The sequence below is a fragment of the Carettochelys insculpta genome, chromosome 4 (assembly GCF_033958435.1).
Source record: "Carettochelys insculpta isolate YL-2023 chromosome 4, ASM3395843v1, whole genome shotgun sequence".
Lineage (NCBI taxonomy): Eukaryota > Metazoa > Chordata > Testudines > Carettochelyidae > Carettochelys > Carettochelys insculpta.
In genome coordinates, this window is record NC_134140.1 from 17,307,937 (window position 1) to 17,330,496 (window position 22,560).

Genomic DNA, 22,560 nt, shown 5'->3' on the forward strand with positions numbered 1-22,560 from the left:
TTTAATTAAACAATATCAGAATAGGATGATAAATTAGCACCTCTGCCCCCTGCATTTCACGGAACATTTCAAAATTGCTTTTTGAAAAATGGAACAGCCAAAAAGAACAATGATGGGAACTTTTTGACTGGGAGGAAGTCCTTCTCCCATGGCTAGCATAAAACCTTCAGGAATTTTTGATCCCAAAGAAGGTTGAGAACTTTTATTACAGTCACAATTAGTTAGGGCCTTATTGACACTTCTATGACACCAGTGGGGGTACACTGAGTGTAAATCAGGGGGCTAAGTTTGGCCAGATACTAGTGGGTTCCTATTTTCCAAAAGGTATATCTACTGGCATATAATCCTGTTTTGTGAAAATCCTTCTATTTTTGCAAACCAGCTTCTTCTGTTACTGGGTCCTTCAGTGAAGCCTCATAGGCCATATCCTTATCTGGTGTAAATTAATATAGCTCTTCAGTCTCCAAATGCTAAAGCATCTAGCCCAGAGCACCAAATTCTGCTCTTATTTGCAAGAATATAAATCCTATTCACTTTATTTAAGAATCACAAAGTGCTTAGCAAATATTATTTGTTTAAGCCTTAACAACACTCTCACCAACAACAGCTGGTACAATAAAAATATTACCTCACCCACTTTGTCTCTCTAACATCTTCAGAAGCAGATATGTCTGGTATTTTATATATAAGGGGAAGGTAAGTGGCTTTTATTTGAATGGCTAGGATTGTCCAGCAGCCCCAGCTGAAACTGCTGACATTGTGCAGGGTGCCTCGCATATATGGACTCTGGTTGTAACAGCCTGTAATCTTCATAGACAGGAAAACTAAATGATGGGAGGAGAAACAGGGATGTGGAAAGATGAAATGCTTTGTCCAGGGTTACATAACAGATCAGTAGCAGAGCTCAGAGTAGCACCTCAGTTTCCTGTTTCTCAGTCCTGTGGCTTAGCTACCAGAATGCACTCAGTAGCATGGCTGAGAATATAGTCCCAAGGCCTGGTCACCTGTACTAGATTATCAATCTCTTTGCTGAGAATGCAATAAAACAGCTTCTCTGGCAAGGCAGCTTCCTAGGCTCCATGTACACTATAGCTCAGATCCACGCTTTGAGACTGATTCACTGGTGGTTGACTTAGCAGGTCTAGTTAAGACCAGACAAATGAACCACAGATCACTCTCTTGTTGACCCTGTTACTCTACCCTGGACAAGAAGAGTGACTAAAGTCAACAGGAGAGTTTCTAGGATCAACCCTCCACAATGTGTAGCCTATGGCAACTCTATTTAAGGTAGATCAACTCCAGCTATGTTATAGCTGTGGGGCTACGTCTACACTAGCACACTACATCGAAGTAGCCTATTTTGACGTAAGAACATCGAAATAGGCTACTTCGACGTGTATTGTCTACACATCCTCCAGGACTGGTGCCATCAACGTTCAGCGTCGAAGTAGCAATGGAGAACTTTGAAAGGAGCCGTCCCGGAAGCAAATGTGGAGCATCCACACACACAAGCACTCCCCGTTGAAATAAGGAGCCAGCAAAGCCCCAAGCCGCTCCCTTAAAGGGCCCCTCCCAGACACACTTGCCCTGCACAGCACGAGACCCACAGAGCTGACAACCGGTTGCAGACACCGTGCACACAGCATGGACCCTCAGCTGCAGCAGCAGCAGCAGCAGCAGCAGCAGCAGCAGCCAGACGCCCTGGGCTAAGGGCTGCTGCATGCAGCAACCATAGAGCCCCACAGGGGCTGGACAGAGCATCTCTCAACCCCTCAGCTGATGGCCGCCATGGAGGACCTTGCTATTTCGACCTAGCAGGACGTGGATCGTCTACACATGCCCTATTTTGACGTTGAACGTTGAAGTAGGGCACTATTCCCATCTTTGGATAGGAATAGCGATTTCGATGTCTCGCTGCCTAACGTCAATTTCAACATTGCAATAGCTCACGGCACATGTAGACGAGACGCATACTATTTCGATGTTGTGCCAGCTACTTCGAAGTAGCCAGCTAGTGTAGACACACCCTGGTTGTGTAACTTGTCATCTTTCTGTTGTAGTATAGATGTAGCCTCAAACTCAAAGGACTGTTTGCCAGATACCATATTTACCCCATGTTCACACCCCTCACTATTGTTTTCTCTAATTTTTTTCCTTCTGTGGACAGAATAAATTTTGTTATGTGCACCAAGGCATGTGCATATGTGCACCACCAATGGAAATACAAGCTGACCACTGTAATTGGTGGTGGATGCTCTGCTAATCAGCTGGGTGGCACCTGAATCTCTTGTGGCACTCTGCATTCTGCTTACAGGGAACTCTAGCCCTCAGTAAATCTTTCTCTCTCTCTGTGCAATATGGAACTTTAAAACAGAATGTCCATTACATCCGAGGGTTTACTCTGAGAGCAGCAGCTACTCAGCTCTGAGCTGCCCATGCTCTGCCCTGAGTGTGGGGGCTTGTGTTGCTTCTGAGCCACCTGCACTCAGGGCAGAGCATGTAGGGGCTCCCCAGGCTCTGAGCCGCCACTATCTGCCCTGAGAACGGCGGCTTCTCCCACTCTGAGGCAGTGGCAGTGGCTCTCCCAGCCGCAGCCAGGGGCCCCACAACTGCAGTGATCCCAGCCGTGGAGGGTGGGTGGGGGAGGGGTACATCTGGAGGCAGCGGCTCTCCCAGCTGTGGCCAGGGATCCATTGGCTGAGGCAGTCCCAGCCATGGCCTGAGACTCCACAGCTGTGGCAATCCCAGCTGCAGCCAGGCACCCTGCAGCTGCAGCAACCCCAGCCACGGCAGGGACACCGCAGCTGTGGTGATCCTATTTTCTTTGGGGGCAGGATAGTGGATGTCCACTATTACCAATGTCCAGTAAAACAGGGTCTGCTATATCGAGGGTTTGCTGTATTTTATACCCTGTGAGAAAAGATACCATAGCCTTTCAGAAAGGACTGTTGCTGCCTGATCTTTGAAGGTTGACAGGTTCTTGTCACAGAATCAGATCCAATATTTAAATTATTATTATTACTTACTTGAGAACCCTGTTGTGCACAGTTGCAATACTCACACAATAGGAACTCTGGTATATCTACAAATGTACTAGCACATTTGCTCAGCGTTTCTTGGTTTTTAAGGAGGGGCTGAAGGCAGGGGCTGGTTGTGGAGGGTGCAGGATTCAGGGCAGGGGCTTGGTGTTGTGGGGGCTCGGGGTTTGAGTGGGTGCAGGAGTCAGGGTGGGGAGTTAGGAGGAGCTCAGGGCAGGGGGTAGGGGTACAGGAATGGATTGGATGTGGTGGGACTCAGGGCTGGGGGGATGCAGAAGTCTGGGAAGGAGATGGGTGGCTCAGGGCAGAGAGTGGAAATGTAGAAACCTGGGCAGGGGGCTGGGAGGTGTGGGGGTGAGTTCAGTGATGGGGTGGGATGTAGGAATCAGAGTTGGGTCTTGGAAGGTATGAGAGGGCTCTGGGCAACCCCAGGGCTGGGTGGGGTGACAGGAGCTGTGTAGCCTGTCCAATGGCTGCTCCAAAGGGCCAGCCGGGGTGGCAAGGGCCATGCTGCCTTGGCAGCAGCTGTTCCCTGGGGCCAGTTGGGACAGCAGCGGGTTGCACTGCCCAGCCACTGGCCGCTCCCCTGGGCAAGCTAAGGCAGTTGCTGCTCCCTGGGGCTGGGGCACTTGCTGCCCCTCTGTGGTCATTGTCAAGCATAACAATGAGAAAAGTCATGCAGTCAGCTTACCTTCTTGGTGAAAGATGGAGGGAACCTGTTTGTACCACCCAACAATCCACTGTCCTCCCTAGGACAGAGGCGCTCCCCTTCAGGCACACTGACAGGAGTGGAAAACGGCACAATTATCCCCAGGCCCCTTTGAATTGCCACTGCAGCGCTACCGTGTCTGTGGCTGGCGGAAGAGGCAGGGAGAAGCTCCACAGTCGGGGCAGTGCTGAGGGATGAATGCCCTTGGCCCTGTCCCTTTTGCCCTTGGACCCACCCCTTTTCGCCCAGCTCCCCACCCACCTTGCCCCAGGGCTCTAGCAGCTGTTGGTGCAAGTGCCCTCCTGCTGTTTATTCCTGCCTGTAAGCTTCCTCTTCTGAAGATTTTGCAATCTTTTGATTACCGTTGGGCTCAGAAAGCAAACTGGCATCCATTCTGAGGCACACAATGTTCAGTGCACACATGGCTAGACAGAGAGATAAGCATGTTACCTCCTGTCACAGGAACATTCCTGAGGTAAATCACTTACAGTCACCTGCCCTAACCTCACAGCTTTAAGAATATCATTTTTTTTTTAGTATAGATACATAACTTCTTTAAATTAGCTATATATACATGTCACAATGATAATGATGACCTGAGGGGTACTGGCTCTTGGTAGAGACCTTATGTATCACCCCTTTGGGAATTATTAAGCATATATTTGACATGGGGGATCCCTGTATAACTTTACGGACTTCCTGTGACCTCTGCCAGTTGTCACAGTTAAATGCAAATGGTTAATATATCAATGGCTCATTTACACTGTTCAGGATGCCTGCACCAACAGAAGGGAGGAAGGAAGCCAGAGCCTTTTCCCTTTGTTAGTGCTGTACTACTATTTAGCTTATAGTAGCACCTAGAAGTTCTAGGCACTTTCCAACACATAAGAAGAGATAGTGCCTGCTTCATCAGTTTATAAGAGAAAAAGGAAGTGAATAAGAAAAGGGGAAGTGAGGCAATCAATAATCAGAAGCTCAGGATCATTTGTTCTTTTTAACTATATTGTAAGATTCTAGAAATGTCGCTCTGTGTCAACCTGAAGCCTAAAATGTCTGTATAAAGTTCTTGAAGCAGTAGCACAGCAACGTCACTACGCTGAATCATCACTGTGTTTTGCAGTGTGTTGCTATCCAATTTTTAAGATCTCAGCCATTTTCCTGTTATGAATTACACCTGTGAGTTGTACGGTTACAGTAAGGAAGACATCATGCAATGCTTAAACAAGAGGTCGGCAACCTGTGGCTCGGGAGCCACATGAGGCTCTTTAAGGAATCACTTGCAGCTCTGGGCATCGCCACTGCTGACTCTAAATTTAATTGGTTTAATGGCTGGCAGGGTGGCAGGAGGGATCCGGCCATTAGACCAAATCAGTTTTGCTCTATTATTTCAGTGGCAGCAGGGCAGGGAGCCACCTGCACTGCAGGTGGGGCAAGTGTGAAGCCCACAGGAGAGCTGGGGGAGGGGTGGCCAAGTCTGCCCCTGCTGGAGCTGCACAGCCCTGCTGAGAAGGAGATGGTGGCTGCGGAGGAGAAACGGCAGCATGCACAACTGGAGGAGCTCATCAACGGAGGCGGGTTAATCCTGGGAATGAGTGGGGGTTGGGGCTGAGAAGGGTTAAGCTTGGGGATGGAGGCGGGTTGCAGGATAGGGGGGAAAGCTTGGGGATAGGCTGGTGGATTTGGGGGCTGAGGCAGGTAAAGCCTGGAGCTGGGGGGCAGGTTTGTGGGCCAAGTGGGTTGGAGACTGGGAATGGGATGGGGTGGGGTGTGGAAGGTTGATTTGAACATTGCTCTTTCCTGCTTAAGAGCCTATCCCAGGCACAACATTTTCCTCTTCTCATTAGCTCTCCAACCCCAGCGTGACGATAACTTAAACTTTCTACCTGGTACAAATCACAGTATGCACTGTTCTTAAAATAGGGGTTATAAAAAGAATGGTTTGACTTTATTTATTAAGGACTGTCTCATATTCACATGCATTGTGGCTCTTGAAATATTGATTTTGTAACTGAATTTGAAAAAAATGGCTCTTCTCGCTATTTTGGTTACAGACCCCGGGCCTGCACCATTGTGATATTAGAAGAACTCAACCAAGCACCAGCTTTACTCTACAGCTAATCTGCATGCAATGATTGTTGGTTGTGTGAGGCAAACTGCACAGGTTATGGATTATATGACCCAGCTCTCAAAAATCAACACAAGCACCCACAGAACACAGTATCTCCAAACACATAGAGCCTCTCACTGAAGCACAAACCCCTCATTTACCACTCACACTAATCCCTACAACTCTTCTAGCACAACACAACTAACACACATAATAACCCCAAACAAGCATACTTCAGAGTAGCACACCTCTTTCACCACCCATACAAATCTGCACAACTCTCCCAGTGCAGCACAACCCAGAATCCATACACATCAGCACAAGAACCCCAGGCAGTAACCCCATGCATCACTCTGAGGCCTATGGCATCTGTTGAGTCAGTGTGAAGTGATGGAAATAACTACAAGCATGGGCAAGAACTCTTTTTGTTTAGAATAGCATCAGGCTCAATCATCACCAGGTTTCGTGGTCTGTTGCCATTCAATTTGTAATTTCTTAGACATTTTTGGCTTTCTTACGCACACAACTTTATGAATTATACCCATGTGACAGCATGAGCTTTCACCTACTAAATTATTATTATTATTATTATTATTATTATTATTATCATCAATAATAATAATAATAATAATAATAATAATAATAATAATAATAATAATAACGTTTTTGGACTCTGACCACAGGAGTGAGTTGCAGAGTTTCAAAAAATATGTGAGGGAAAAAAGCCCTGGTTTGTGAGGAGAGTTATAAATATGACACATTGAAAATTGAGCTATAGCCCAGATTGAGTTTTCCTTTAAAATGGATTTAAATCTCCTATGCTGAACTGAAAAGTCATGTGGATATTTAGAAATACGGGCACTCAGATCTCTCTCTCTCTCTCTCTCTCTCTCTTTTTTTTTTTTGTGAAGGGAACTGAACTTTATACAGACCATGCAAGCATATCCTGATGAATTTAAATATTCACTAGATATGGTATACACACATGTACAATAAATACAATAGTACACTGCACTGCTTAGTATTATTTTGAACCCAACTTTGTTGATTTCTTGCTTCAATGCACCCTGAACTACATGAGAAAAGCCAGTGAAACCCAGCTGACATATAGCATTTGGTAAAAAATCAGTGAGGGCTTTATTGGTCTGCTTTACCTGTCAGTTTTCCACCTCCACCTGAAGAAACCAAACTGGACTGTACGTACTCAGGCTTTTTTTGCTGTTCCCGTTAGATGTTAATTTCTTCAGCAGTTCCAAATGTGTTGCTGCGAAGAAGAAAATGTGAATTTTTGATTCCTTGAGTATTTTACGCTGGCGATGCACTGAGCATGTTTTGGGCACACCAAAATGTTTTGTTCAGGGCAGAACACAAATAACGTGCAGCTATTCTGGTGGAAAACAGAGTGCATCAGAGTTTACCTCTTTTGCATCAAACATGGTGACACAAACAGAGCAGCCCTTGTGCTTCTGTTACGGCGCCCTGTGGCCAGGGACAGAAACACAGGCGTCTCTAAATTAAAAGAACATTTCTGTATTAATATATCACTTTAGTACACACAGAGTGAGCTATTTTCCAAAGGCCAAATACTGTACGTTGTGTAGTTGCCTGTGTTTAAAATTTTATGAAAGAAACACAGTTGCTTTCTTGATGCCATTTAGCTACCCTTATGAAAGAGCATTTTGTGTCTGAATGCTGCATAGAAATGTCAAAAAGTGCATACGCACACAGATACAATCCCTGGGGGAAAGCGCACAGACCTGGGCAGAAAAAGTGGAATAGATCACAAGGCTTAACGTGCAGCTCATAAATCCAGCGTTTGTATTGACTTTTGATAAGGTAGAATACTGTTGCAAATTTCACATACCATAATATGCAGTATTTGCATAAACACAATGGGGACTGTGTATTATAGTTAGGAGCTGCTTTCAAATGTATATTGTTTATTAGTTGTCCATGGTGTAAGTGGCCAAGATGCTGATCTCAACTACACCAGCATTAATCAGATTAATTTTATTTGCTTCACTGTGAATTACTCCATGATGGCGGGGGGCAAAGAGGGCAGTCACCCTGGGCCTGACATTTTAAAGGGGTCCAGAGCTCCAGGCCCCTTTGACATGCTGTGGCAGTGCTGCTGTGCCACTGCATGCAGCTGTGAGGGAATGGGGGGACCAGCACGAAGGTATGGGTGGCACTGAGGGCTGAATGCACTAGGCCCCGCCCTTTCCTCCCTTGGCTCCACCGCTTCTGAGGCACAGAGGCAGGCCCCCCTCCTACCTTGCCCCGGGACCCACAGCAGCTGTAGGCCCCACTGTGCCATACTTGGGGTGCATGGATCAGCATTCATTTCACATTCTCTGCCAGTACATGGTCCAAGACACAGAAGATAATGATCCTATTCATGGACCAAATTCAGTGATGAACCCTGGTCACCTGCCACCAGAAGCACATGCTGTGTATATGCTAAGAAGATGCCCAATTAAGGCTTTTGTACCTGATCTAAATCATGCTCATTGACATGGTAATGTGTGCCTGCAAGTTTAGTAAGTGTGAAATGTTAAATTGGTTCTCCTAATTCTTTTTTATGTATACATGTACATATTAAAAACACCCAGCATCTTTCAGAAGATGTGCCTGGCTTAATGTGTCTCAACTGCCTATCTGAGTCTGTCCCAGGCTGGTAGTGATTTTAAAGTGTTATTATCTTCAGATGGCTCTTCATGGGCCTCTCTCAGATGGTTTGATAGTCTCATAGTCTTAGTAACAAACCAAATCTACATGTTAACTGTTACTATGTTTTATTTTCTAGTGCAGTCAGTGGGGAGCGGAATTATTCCCCTGGATATTTTAGACACGTATAGAATTCTGCTTAAAGAATATTTCCAAGTTATCCTGACTCCTCCAGAGAATAACTATTCAGTCAAACAGAACAGAATATGGAGGGAAGGGCAGGATTATCAAACTGGGAAAACTTTATATGAAACACTTGGGGTGATTTACAGGATTAGACCTCTCTTAAGAAATGTGGGACAGAGAGAGGCAGAAACTACAGACAGCAAGTTTGTTTCCTGGGTCCAATCATGAGTGATATAAACACCTGTAATTTTATCCCAAATCTTGAAATATTTGTTGTTTTTCCTTAAAGGCCCACTGCAAAAGGTAGGTTGGCCCTTTAAGGGCTTTGGGCTCCACCTCACGTGTGCTTTGTCATCCAGTCCCTGATGTTGGGTTTGTGTTGGTGGTTGGATCAGGTGACCAATGTGATGATACTTTAGGCGTGGGGCTTGTAAGAAAAAGTCTGCTCTGGTGAACAGAGACAGATCAGAAGTTAGGAAAAACCGGGGACAGAAATGGTAGGGTTCGGAGAAGCTCAAAGTGGGTTGAGAGGACTTGCCCTACTCTTAGGTCCTGATAATAACGTTACATAGCAGCTCTTTGTTCTTGGGAAAACAGGCATAGCACTCATGGAAGACAAACCCCCTCCTTCCCCCAACACACAGCCTCTGCTTGAACCAAGTCCACTACAAAAAGCAGTGAAAATGCAGGAGAAGACAGAAGACACGCCTAAAGACACAACTAAACGCTCCAGACAAGGGTAATCTCGGCAGTCTGTCATGTCCAGCGATGACGTCTTGAGCTTGCACGGGCTCATTGGTTGTGGATTTGCATGTGGCTGAGTCGTCCAAGCCTTGAATGGCATGGGTGTTTACAGTATGGGCAAGGGAATTGTCCTGGCTCTGTCGGTGTGGCTGCTGGTGCTGCTTTCCTCCTTTCAGGAGCATCAATCAGGCGTACGTGTTGCTGCTCTTCAAAGTTGTTATACACATGTTGTACAAGAGCACACGAGCCTGTTCGGTCTTCTGCATGCTGCTCTTGCAGCTTTGGCTTTAATCCAGCATGAGCAATGTTGGCCTTCACTCAGTCTTTACACCCACTGCGAGGCCCACCTTGATTCCTTTTGCCTTGGGAGAGTTCACCATAGAGGAGTTGCTTAGGGATTCTCGACTCCTCCATTCACATGACATGCCCTGTCCAGCAGAGCTGGGCTTTCAGAATCATGGCTTCAGTGTTTGTGGTTCCTGCTCTGTTAAGGACTTCCAGGTGTGTGACTCTGTCTTGCCCTCGAATGTGCAGTATTGACCTCAGGCCGTGTGTGTGGAAGTGCTCCAGCAGTTTCACATGTTTTCCGTACAAGGTCCAGGTTTCACATCCATACAGGAGACTGGTCAGGACTACAGCCTTCTACACTTCAGTTTAGTGGACTGTTGGACATTGTGCTGATTCAACACTCGTGCTTTCAAATGTCCTAGTGCCTGGTTGGCCTGGCAGATCCTGGCATTGATTTCATTGTCAAGGGAGCCACCATTGGCTACCATGCTGCTGAGGATCTTGAACTCGTCTACTGTTAAAAAAAAAAAACAGGACAAGGGTAATAGGACTGAGGTAACACCCCATTCTCATCTGCATCAGACAAGAGACAGAACGACACATCCATTAGCACGCAGAATGGAGAACAGAGATTCCAGTGCAAGAATCACACTGAACAATGGGGCATAGAAGCAGGAAAGCACGGCCTGATGGGAAATCTCTGCTTTGGATGCTAATGGACCCACTCCTGCCTACACACAGATCTCTAATTATCGGATCAATTTCAGTAATAAATCTTCTGTTGGTGTCCAAAATGCCAACACTGCCTAACTGCATTATGAGCTCCTTCAAAGGAACAGCACCCAGAGCCAGGAATGATCTATTTCTATTGCCTAGCCCAGGGGTCAGCAACTTGCAGCTCCAGAGCCACATGCGGCTCGGTGAGGAGCCACTTGCATCTTCAAACACTGCTGCCGCTGACTCCTCTTGTGGCTCCAGAGGCTGCCGCCACCTCTTAAACACTGCTCACAGTTAAAATGGAATTTAGGTTTTTTTGTTTAAGTGGCAGCAGCCTCTGGAACCGCAAGTGGAGTCAGCAGCAGCAGGGAGCTCTGGAAGAGGAAACAGGCTGGGCTCCCCTGCTGGAGCCATGATCAGAAGCAGGAGGCTGGGGGAGTGAGGTGGCGGTGGAAGAGTAGAGCAGGAACCCAGCTCCCCCAGCAGTGTGCTGCCCATCAGCCACCGCCAGGAGCTGTGGGCAGGTGGCCCCCCTCCAACCGTGCCAGGGAGACTGGGAAAGAAAGCAGCCAGCTCACCCCTGGCCATGACCAGTGCTGCTTCCTCTGCTCCCAGCCCAGGGGGGTCTCATCCTCCTCTGGCTGCCGGCCTTCTCCTGCCCGCCTGCCCGGCATTGCTCAGGTGCTGCAGCCCGCTCTGGGCACTGTGCCCAGCAGCAGCAGCCAGGGATAGAGTGGGCAGCTCCATTCCAGCCATGGCAGGGAGCCGCAGCCAAATGGGGAAAAGAGGTGGCTGTTTTTCTGCCAGCTGTTTGCTCCCTGCTTTGCCTGTTGCTGATGCCATTGCGCCCACTGGCAGCACCCAGCACTAGTACTGCCACTGCCTGGACTGCAACATCCACCTGTGCTGCGAGGGCGGGGGGGGTCCCCCACCGGCTCCAGGCCACCACCTTGTACCTCAGCAGCCAGAGGAGGTGGGCAACACTCAGAGCATCTGAGGCAGGTAAATCCTGGGGATGGGCGGTGTGGGGGAGGTGGAAAAGTTTGGGGCTGAAGGGGTTAAACCTGGTGATGGCAGAATAAAGCTTGGGGATGAGGGAGGATCTGGTTGCTGAGGCAGGTAAAGCCTGGAGATGGGAGATTTGTAACTTTTTAACTGGTATAAATGTGTGTGCTGCGTCCTTAAAATAGGAGTGACAAAAAGTACAGGTTGACTGTTTAGGACTGTCTCGTATTCACATGTATTGTGGCTCTTGAAGTCTTGATTTTGTAACCAAATTTCAAAAAAATGTCTCTTTCTGCTATTTCGGTTGCAGACCCCTGGTCTAGCCTGAACAGAACAACTTTAGAATACTCCTTTGAACAATGTGTTTATCCATGAACAAATCAGGCATTTCTTCTTGAACCATTGCTTTTTCTCTAGAAAACTGCTACTCGTGTCCAAGTAAAGTGTTCTGATAATTAGATCTAAACTCTGCATCAGTTCCATTGGGATGTCACTGTCTCCTGACTGATTGTGCTGGGGGCTCTGCTTTGCCAATCTCCAGTACTCTGGACCACAGTTACCATCACCCTCTGGGAAGCATGAACAGTCCAATTTTCCTGGAGTGGTGAGATCTCTCTCTCTCTCTCTCACTTTCTCTCTCTCTAGGCAAAGCCTCCTGACCCTGCCTTAAGTAATCAGTTATAGTGCACTAGCCTTAACAGTTGTAATCAGATTCAAGTTAGATTTAATTTTGTAACTGTTTTGTTTGTTTGACTCCCTGGAAGTAAATAACTCTCACAGTTAAGCTAGTTGCTTTTCACTTTTTTCTCTCCCCATCCCTTGGCAGTGCTGTCTTAGTTTCCTCATTCACTTTTCAACAATGTTTCTTGTACCTACGCTAAAGATCCTTGTAGTGCACCAAAAAAAGCCTGAAGTATTAGCTCATCAAGTGGCTTACTAGCAGAATGGTTGTGAAAGTGAAAGCATATCTTATTAGAGCTGTCTGTATGCAACTGGTAGCTTTCAAAAAATTAAATAAAACAGTGTCACTATTTACTTCTACAATACCACTCAGCCGATACCTACAGATTTAGGTGACTATGGATCAGGGAAATATATTTGCAAGACTACAAAGGCCAGATTCTACAACTTCAATACTGTAAACCCTCCATTTAATGGACTAATGTGGAGTAGGGGTATGCATTAAACTCTAAAGTCCATTAAATACAAGGATTTACTGAACTCACAATGTCCACAGCTAGCAGCATGTGTTTTTACTGGTGGTGCACATCCCCACATGCCTTGGCGCATGTAACGAAATTTATTCTGCACATGGATGGAAAATATAGAGGCAACATTGACTAGAGTACTGCTACCCTTACATCTGCGCTGCTGCTTGTGGCAGCACTGACTTCAGAGCTGGGCAGCTGGAGAGCTGCATGTGCTGGCTGTGAGCCCAGCTCTGAAGGCAGAACCACTGCCAACTGTAGCACAAAAGTAAGGATACCATGCTACAGTACTGCCACCTTTACTTCTATGCTATTGCTGTCAGATCAGCTGCCACTCTCCAGCAGCCCAGCTCTGAAGGCAACACAGAAACAAGAGTGTTAATACTACAGTGCCTCAAAAATAACATTGTGACCTCCCCAACCGCCTTTCACATCAGGAGCCCAGTTTAAGAAACACTAGCCTTCCACAGGAAATCTGTATAATATACGGTAATACAAGAGACCACATTTGATGTGGGGAGACCAGATTTCATGGTCCACGACTTTTTTTTATCATAACACAAACAAGCAGTCATGTAGCACTTTAAAGACTAACAAAATAATTTATTAGGTGATAAGCTTTCATGGGTCAGACCCATTTCTTGAGATCTGAAGAAGTGGGTCTGCCCCACAAAAGTTCATCACCTAGCAAATTATTTTGCTAGTCTTTAAAGTGCTACATGACTGCTTGTTTGTTTTGTTAGAATACAGACTAACACAGCTGCCTCTCTGTAACTCCTTTTTTCATGGCAGTGAATTTGGTAGTGCTCTACCACTAGTTCATTCTGCAACTGAAAGATATTCAGTATAATTCACCCAGATTCAGTGCACAAGATCTAAGAGAGGGTGCAGGTTGAACCCCTCTAATCCAGAACTCTCTTGTCCAGCAAACGCCACAATTTGGCATGATTTTAGTTAGCTGGACAACTATTTATCATGGGTTTGGACAAGTTTCTCATGGTCCCATAAAGTTTGTTTCCAGCCACCAGTTCTGGCTCTCTGTGTTCTGTGCTGTTCTTTAGCTGTAATTTACACCTAAATGTCTTCTAAGAGCCCAGTAAGCAGTGGACATGTTGGTAATGTGCTGGAAAATATTGATCTCCCATCATCCGGAAAATTCTCTCATCCAGCACTGGTCAGGTCCCCAGAGTGCCGTACAAGAGAGGTTAAACCTGTACTAATCATACGAGATTCAGAGCTCTGAGATGTGGGGCTGGGTGAAAACACTGCAGTAATATTTGAAAACCTGTATAGTTGGAGTCACTGCTGTAGAAGAGCCTGAATCCACAAGGGCTCTGTGTCTGGATGTATAAATCCGGATGCAATATTTATACTGTGCTCATTACAGTGTCATCTGAAGCCAGTGGGATTCTACAGGCAGTGTGTGTAAATTACAGAACTGGATTCAATGGCAGCTGTAGTTTTTCTTAGGGATAGTCTGACACAAAACAGCACACCTATCATATAAATCTTGACACATATTTCTGTGACAAAAAATACATTATATGCTTGCTTTAATTACTTTATGGACTTAAAGTCTCATATGGGGCATAAGGTGTAAAAGGAGGAAAAATCTCAACCTCACCTTTAATTTACTACATTCTTATATTCGCCAACTCATCCAGACAGTGTACGTAGTAGTCTGCCCAATAATGCTACAAATCCAGGAAAAGAAAACAAACAAAGTATGTAGGCTGGATCTTAGTTGTACATCAAGGATAAGTCCACTGAGTGAAACAGACCTATTCTTCACTTACATCATGGTAGCTCTGTAGAATTTAGTCCCAAGGACTGGACAATAAGCTACTTCACAATGAGAAGGTTATACCTGGCATGGTACAGGTTGCACCTCCTAATACTGGCATTCTCTTCTTTGGCAACATCCCTTATCCAGCATAATGAGGCATGTCACTGGAGCAGAGAGCTAGGGAAGGAGGGCAACCAGCTGGCAGTCCTGCAGGGGAGCAGCAAAGCTGGGCTGGAGCTGGTGTCCCCTGGCAACCCCTTGCAGAGAACTGAGGCTGGAGCAGCAGCTTCCCCCAGCAGAACCCCATGGAAGGCCAGGGCTAGAGTTCCAGTTTTCCCCAGCAGCCCTACATAAGGGTGGCCAGCCACAGGGGGAAAACTGAGGAGCTGTGTCAGGAGAGCCAGCAGGGGGACAGCCAGCGACCTGGGCCTCTGGTCTGGCAAAATCCCTCATTCGGGACTGCTGAGGTCCTGAGGGTGCCAGAGCAGGGAGGTACAACCTGTACAAGTGAAATCAGCCCTATATCTTAACCCCACTGCTGTTACCCTAACAGTTAAAACCAGGATTGAATCCTCATCAGGACATAGGTTCTGCATCTGTCCTGTATCTAAATCACCGGACACTAACCAAACATGGATCAATGGTGAATGAAAACAGTAACTGATTTATTAAACAAGAGAGTGAACATAAAAAGTATTTAAAACTCCAGTTATCATAACAATAAACAAAACCAAGGTAAGTGATTCTCTCACCCTCTCCTCTACCCTATTGCAGTCCCCAAGACAGGCAGGAGAAGTTAGGCAGATATAAGCTGTGTCTACATGTGCACGCTACTTCGAAGTAGCGGCACTAACTTCGAAATAGCGCCCGTCGCAGCTACACGCGTCGGGCGCTATTTCGAAGTTAACTTCGACGTTAGGCGGCGAGACGTCGAAGTCGCTAACCTCATGAGGGGATTGGAATAGCGCCCTACTTCGACATTCAACGTCGAAGTAGGGACCGTGTAGACGATCCGCGTCCCGCAACGTCGAAATTGCTGGGTCCTCCATGGCGGCCATCAGCGGGGGGGTTGAGAGATGCTCTCTCTCCAGCCCCTGCGGGGCTCTATGGTCACCGTGGGCAGCAGCCCTTAGCCCAGGGCTTCTGGCTGCTGCTGCGGCAGCTGGGGATCCATGCTGCAGGCACAGGGTCTGCAACCAGTTGTAGGCTCTGTGTATTTTGTGTTGTTTAGTGCAACTGTGTCTGGGAGGGGCCCTTTAAGGGAGCAGCTTGCTGTTGAGTCCGCCCTGTGACCCTGTCTGCAGCTGTGCCTGGCACCCTTATTTCGATGTGTGCTACTTTGGTGTGTAGACGTTCCCTCGCAGCGCCTATTTCGATGTGGTGCCGCGCAACGTCGAAGTTGAACATCGACGTTGACAGCCCTGGAGGACGTGTAGGTTGCTATTTCACGTGTAGACGTAGCCATAGTGGCAGCAGAAGGAAAGAATAGGAATGCCAGGAATGGCACTAGAGTCCAGACTGATGTTATCCTCTGTCATCTTCCTTCAGGTCTTCCTTTCTTGACTCATCATCCTGTGTGCTGTATGCAGACACCTAAAGGAAATGGTAAGTGTGTGTGTTTCTGTGTGTGTGTGATTGGTTCCTAGCCACTTCCAAATTAAAGTTAATAAAGGATTAGACTGGCCTACAAGGACTAGCAGTCCTACAACCGCTGCCAGAGCCACCAGTAGGCTCCTCTAGATCCTCTGTCTTAGTGGCCCACAAGGACTAACAGTCTGCAGCTGTTGTCCTAGGTACCCCAGATGATGACAGGAGACACTAGAAAAAGAGTCCTAAGGTGCAGGTTCCACCTTTATTTATAAACTCCTGTCTTTGGGCAGATTAGAGTTAGGTGACTCAACTCTTCTCATCTTTACCTTCCTGTCTTAGCTGAGGGAAGAAGATGACTCAGCATTGGCGGCCATCTTTCAAAATGGAAACCAACGTGGAATCTATATTGAAAGTGGAAAACAAAATGAAATCCATCTGAAAACAAAATGGAAACCATTAAAACTAATTTTCTGCGCCAACACTGTAATAGCTTCCTACTCATGAAGTATTGTAGTTATTTAAAATCTTTTGAAATTAAATTTCTCCTTTCCTTGTAAAGCAAAAATGGGTATCTCTGCTTCCTGGACAGCTGAAATAGTGGTTATAAAGCTTTCCTTATCAGGTTTACCATATTAACCACAGACAACAGTAGACGCTCTTTTCTTTTCCAACACAATGGTCTGTAGTCCTTGCTTTCTGCATAGTAATTTATTCTAACGGAGGAAAAAGACATTTCCCTAATCATGTACCCTTATGAAAAATGAAGAGGCTTCTCCTTAGTAGGAACATGCTGTAGGATGAGGATGAATTGTTTTCTTTAATCTACTCTGAAACAGACTCAGCAAAGTTACTAAAATTGAATTAAAGCTTCTTAGTTCTCAATAAGCACAATGACCTTGTCTTAGTGTAATGTAGCCTGTACTCGGCACATTTAGTGGTAGTAAGAGATAAAGAATGTTAGTATAGTTTATTTCATAGCCATTAGAATGTTCTTCTTCCTCGTATGTAAAGGACTGTGATTTTGAAAAAAGAGAGTTAGTCATTGTTTAAACTGAGACAGTCCCTCAAACCTGTGGTTCAAGTTGCCATACTGTATTATACGAGTACTGGTTTTCTAATCTTGCAAAAATTTTGAGGTATCAAAAGAATGTCTCATCCCAAATGAGGATATCAAAGTTAATCAAATATTTGTGATCTGAAAAGCCAGAAGTTTGGTTGGGTGTCCATTAGTTTTGATTTTCATAATTTTTTTTTAATTTTCTTTTACTATCATCAGCTTACATTTGTAAACAAAAAGCCATTTTCAACTGGAAAACTAGACATGTTCATTTCAAAAATGTCAAAACCAACCACTAAATTAAAAAAATAAAGTAGAAAAAATGTTGAAACAGGCTCTTTCCTGTGGAAGGTTTCAGTTTTGGCAAATCTGCATTTCTGATATTAAAAAAAAAATCCCCATCATTTCTATCATCCTAAAATCCCCTAGAGATAAACTGAAACTGTAGGGTAAAACCTAAAACTGATGCTGCCCTTTAGTGCTTCTCTATCATATCTAAAGACCTCCTTCAGAATTTTAAACACATTTTTCTGCTTGTTTTTAAAAAGCAGGCCATCAAGTCCTCACATCGCTCAAGAATCCCAGGCAACATTTTGGAGAACCTCAGTCATAAGTGACTAACCAGAGCTACAATTCTTCCTCCACACTGAAGAGAGAGGGGTTCTTGTTTATTTAGAACATATTAATACCAAAGGATCTGAAATGAACAGGGAATTTCTATTCAAGTAAACAATTGTCACTTTGTCAATATTCTAATAGTTTTCTGTAAGCAACTAAATGAAAAATGTCAGTGGCTACATGGAGAGTCTAGGTGTCTGCAAATGACTATAATTCATAGAGTCATTCAAGTTAGAAATAGAAAAATCTATATCTGAGGCACAGTTCCTTAGCTCTTACGTCATGAGAACTGCTGAATATCTTCCCTTTGAGGCGTCTCTTTAAAGTTTTCCTCATAGAAATCCAGGGATGTTTTCTCTAAGATTCTGTCCTAAGTGAGGACCTTGTAGCCATATCAATAGCACAGACCACACCTCATCACAAAGACTGTCTTATGGGACATCTACTCCACTATGAGAATGTGTATGAATCCCCTCTCCTCCATTGGCTATCCCATAGCATTTCTATGGTGACTGGATCAATCATAGAAGTCAAAAGGGATTGTTGGGAAAGCAATGTATTTTCAGCTTCTTTGAATCCAATGAATTAGGTGAAATCAAGGGAAAGAGAGAACACTTTATGACCAGCCAGCACTCTACAGACCTTCAGCAAGTCCTCGGACATCATGATAGTGCTTCAGGCCAGACAAGATTGTTCCTTGTAGATTTTTCATGCTTCATTAAGTCCAAGTTCAAAATTAAGGTCTGTTTCCTGCTGGAGAGCTGTAAGTGTACTACGGAATCCAGCAGTGTGCATCAGTTGCTCTAAAGCCCAATGAAAGTCAATGTAGAGATCTGCAGCTACTTCTGCATCACATACACCAATACAAGGGCTCAGTGGCTGTACTGCAGCCCTGACCCCGAACAGGTAGTTCACTTTGACTCTCCAGTCCCTATCCACTTTTATCTGCCTAACACAAGATTTCTGCAGCTTTGTGAGAGAAGTGACTTGAACCCAGTGTGCACAGCAATTGTAGGAAAATATCAGAACTTGAAAGAGAAAACGATGTGAAAATATCAAGTTCTGTATCTGGAACTACATCCTGCATGCCCTGCGCTCCTCTGCTGAACTTTTTGGTGCATGAATTACATAGCATCAGACTTTTAGCAAGCTGCTTGTTTTCAAAAATTTCCCTCTGCACCTTACCCTTCCAGTAGTGATAAATACCAAAATAAGAATGGGGAGTGGAAGGGAATCAGATCTTAGCATTTCTTAGTGCAGGTCCTGCTGAGATTTAATAAACTACCATTTGAAAAATGACCCTGAGAACAGTGATAATACAGAATCATTAAAGTTTCATATAGCCCTAGCCTGATTGTATTAACCTCCACACACCACAAGTGAAAACATAAGACATAAGCCAAAATTATCCCTTGTGTAACTCCATTTGACATCACTGGAGGTTACATTAGGAATGAATTTTCCCCCTGTACGTTTGATTCCTGACTAACACCAACTCAAAATGTGTTAGTTGTACCTCAGTGCCTGATATATGACTCCCAGTAGGGTTAATTATTCAGCTTTGTAGTAATCCATATCCCAGTCAACCCACAATATATTTCATCACAGGAGCAGCTTGAATGCTAAGTTAGGGGACTAATTAATCAACCAGGCATTTTAAAAATATAAATTCACATTTTATAATAATGTAAAACAGCAAGGTATTAATTTTTAGGTAGTGTATCGCAAATGCACTCCCACTGTCCCTTGAATCTCTACAGCTTGATTTATTACCTTTAAAATTGAATGACTTTGGAAATCAGTTTTATTAGGTTTCATTATTTGAAAGCTTATAATAAAGTGAAAACATTAGCTAATAACTGCTTTCAATTTGAGACAAAGATGCCTAAAGAGGACATACAGAAGCCTAGAGGAACTGTATGATGTCCCATCTTCTCAAGGGTCACCTCGATGATTTGGAGACAGACGTGCACAAATTTAAAAAGAGATAAGTGGAGCACATGTGTAATATTAGGGCCTGATCCAAAGTCCACTGAAATAAATGGGAGGTTTTTAATTGTTTTCAATGGGCTCTGTTTGGATCAGGCCATTGGTGAGAAAGTCTAAATGTAGAATCAGGGTATATCTTCACTACCTGGAAGACTGACCCAGTCAGGGTCCCTCTTCTGGGGTTCAATTTCACACATCTAGTAGGGCTGTGCAAAATCGAACTATCTGGGGTCAACAGTCGACCCCTGTACTTCTGAATATTGCGAGGAGTAAGGGAGGTCGACAGGAGAATTTCTGGGAGGATAGCCAGGTAAGTCAACTGTGGATAAGTCGATTCTAGCTATGCAATTGCCATAGCTAGAACTGCATATCTACGATCGACTTTAAGGTCTAGTGTAGACCTGGCCTCACAGGGATCATAGAGAGGCCCACCCCCTCCAGGAGCATAGAACCAGACCCCTCCCACATTGTCCCAGGGTCCCACAAGCCTTTCCCCCCTGCCCTCCCATTTTCAGCACAAAACTCTATTAGCTCTTGTGAAACCCCAGGGTTCAGTTGCACAGAAAGTAAAGGGGTTCTGGGAGCCTCCTAAGAAAATCATGAAGACAGCTATGAAGCACCTTGTTTTTCAGGAGTGAAAGGCACCTACTTATGGCCATGGCACTTCTTGACTCTGCCTTCACCACTATCATGTTATACTATTAAACATTGTCTATTTCTTTGTGCAGCACCTTGGATGCTTTACAGAAAATATAAGGTAGATCCCTCCCTGGTTGAGCTGTCCACTCTAAGGGCCGCATCCCTGGCATTCCCTCCTTGGATGTGCTAGGGTGGGAAGGGACAGGATAGCTCTTCCCTGTTTGTTGCTCCCAACGAGGAGGCCATCATGCATCTGCTAGCGCACCCTGAGTGCCAGGTGTGGAAGCTGGTGCTCCCAGCAATGCTGCTCTCCTCAGGGAGGATTTGCCTCAGACTGGAAGCAGGGCCAGGTCTGCCCCCCACCCTGAGCAAGAGGGAAGCACGGTGCTCATGGAAGTGCACATTATGTTAGAGGTGTAGCAACAGAGTACTCTTCTCCCAGGCTCCTCAGCCTCCACTCCTGGGCCCTCACTCCACAGATACAATATCGCTGGCTACCAGACCTCATACCTAAGAGTTCCACCATCAGTGTACCACAGGAGCCAATAGAGACAAAACCCAGTTCCTGTAGCCAGTATACAGGATGAGCTGAAATCAGATGGACTCAACCTGTGAAGCTCAGCTCCGATGACCTGCACTATCCTAACGTTCAGGAGTGATGGATTCATCTCTGGGAATCTGTTTCAGCCCATTACTAAGCTAGGGAGACCCCTGATTCCAAGCTGAACTTTCCCAAAGTTCAAGAGGATTTGGGCTCCGGGGCTTTCCTTCAGGCTTGCTCCCAGCTGAAAATCTTTAACAATCTTAACTTGCCCTGTCTGAGGCTTGCTTTAAATCAAGGGTAAAGCGGCCCTTCTTAAACAGCCCAGTGTCTTGATCCAAAGGTTGCTTTGTCATATCTGTTTCATACAAATTTGCCCCCTCCAGACCACTCTGGCTTGATGTCAATAGTTAACGCCAAACTCAGCCTTGTCTCAGCGAGTATTCCACAAAGCCTTAATTTCACAGCCTTCAAACAACAGTGAAAAATCACCAGGAACTTTCTCTTAGGCTCCTGGGTCTCCCTAGCAACCACAGGCCAAGCATACTGTAATTCAATTTATGCCTTGAACTCCTTCAGGAGCCTCTTCTTTAAAATCTGTCACAGTCAACAGGCCTTGGGAAACTATTATAAGTGCCTGAACCTTTGACCAGAAGGAGAAAGTAAGCTTTAGTATAAGTCTAGTAAGCATGTTTGGTTTGTTTTTTATGTTTAGTGTATGGTACATTTAGCATTCCGTCCATGGTCCTTATGTCCATTCTGCTTGAGAAAACCACTATGCATCTGTCATACTGTCTGTGTTTAAACTGCAGCACTAGCCCCAAATGGCAGTGTATAAGGAGGGAGGGGGGTGCCTCCATTCAGCTAGAAGAATTGCTTTATGTGGAAATGCACTGACATGGCCCTAGGCTGATTGGGAGACAGAGTGTCATGGGAAAGATAAGCAGGAATGACCTGGCAGGTTTGTGAATGTCTCAATCCCAGACTGAAGTGGATTTTCAAAGAAGCAAAAGCTTAGCAGAGAAACACAAATGATAATGAACTGCAGGCTGTGTTTAAATAGCAATCCCCAAATAGTTCAGCAAACTTCATCAAGTTACTATAGCCCAAGCAAGGTTTATAGGCCTGTAATTTTCAGGACTGTTTGCTTCGGCGCCCTGTGTGAAGCATCTTGAAAAAATTATTGCTTCCGCTGACAAATACCATTTTCAAATTAGGTGCATGACACAATAGCTTATAAATAGGATCCCCCTCTGTGTGTTACTTTATGCCTCCCGTGTGGTCAGAAAGAGAAGACATTCTAATGACTCATGTTTGAATGGAAACTTGCCTGTGTTGCAAATCTAGGGACAGAGCCTCAGCTGGTGTAAATCTGTGTTTAAAGCTATACCAATTTATACCAGCCGAGGAGCTGACCCATAGCACCAAACCCACGGGATGCCGAGAACCTGCAACTCCCAAGACTTTGGTGGGAGAAGCGGATGCTTAGCATCTGGCGGGATCTGGCCCTTCAGATAGTTACTAATTGGCCTTCCAATCTGAATCTGAAACATTTACCCTGAAAGCAGCTGCCTCAGCCCACCACAGCGTGTGAGCTAGGAAAAGCAGCCTGTAACCTGACAAGGAATTTTCCAGTTGAATTGAAAATAGACATCACAGTTTATACTCAGT

The 22,560-nt window shown here is 45.3% G+C and overlaps 1 long non-coding RNA gene across 1 annotated transcript in view; it reads right to left on the minus strand.

Moving 5' to 3' along the window:
• LOC142012212 (uncharacterized) overlaps positions 1-22,560 on the minus strand; it is a 132,535-nt gene that overhangs the window by 53,080 nt on the left and 56,895 nt on the right. Inside the window, exon 2 of the long non-coding RNA XR_012645285.1 lies at positions 7,009-7,118. This is a non-coding gene — a long non-coding RNA (uncharacterized LOC142012212). The remainder of the gene's footprint in view (positions 1-7,008; positions 7,119-22,560) is intronic.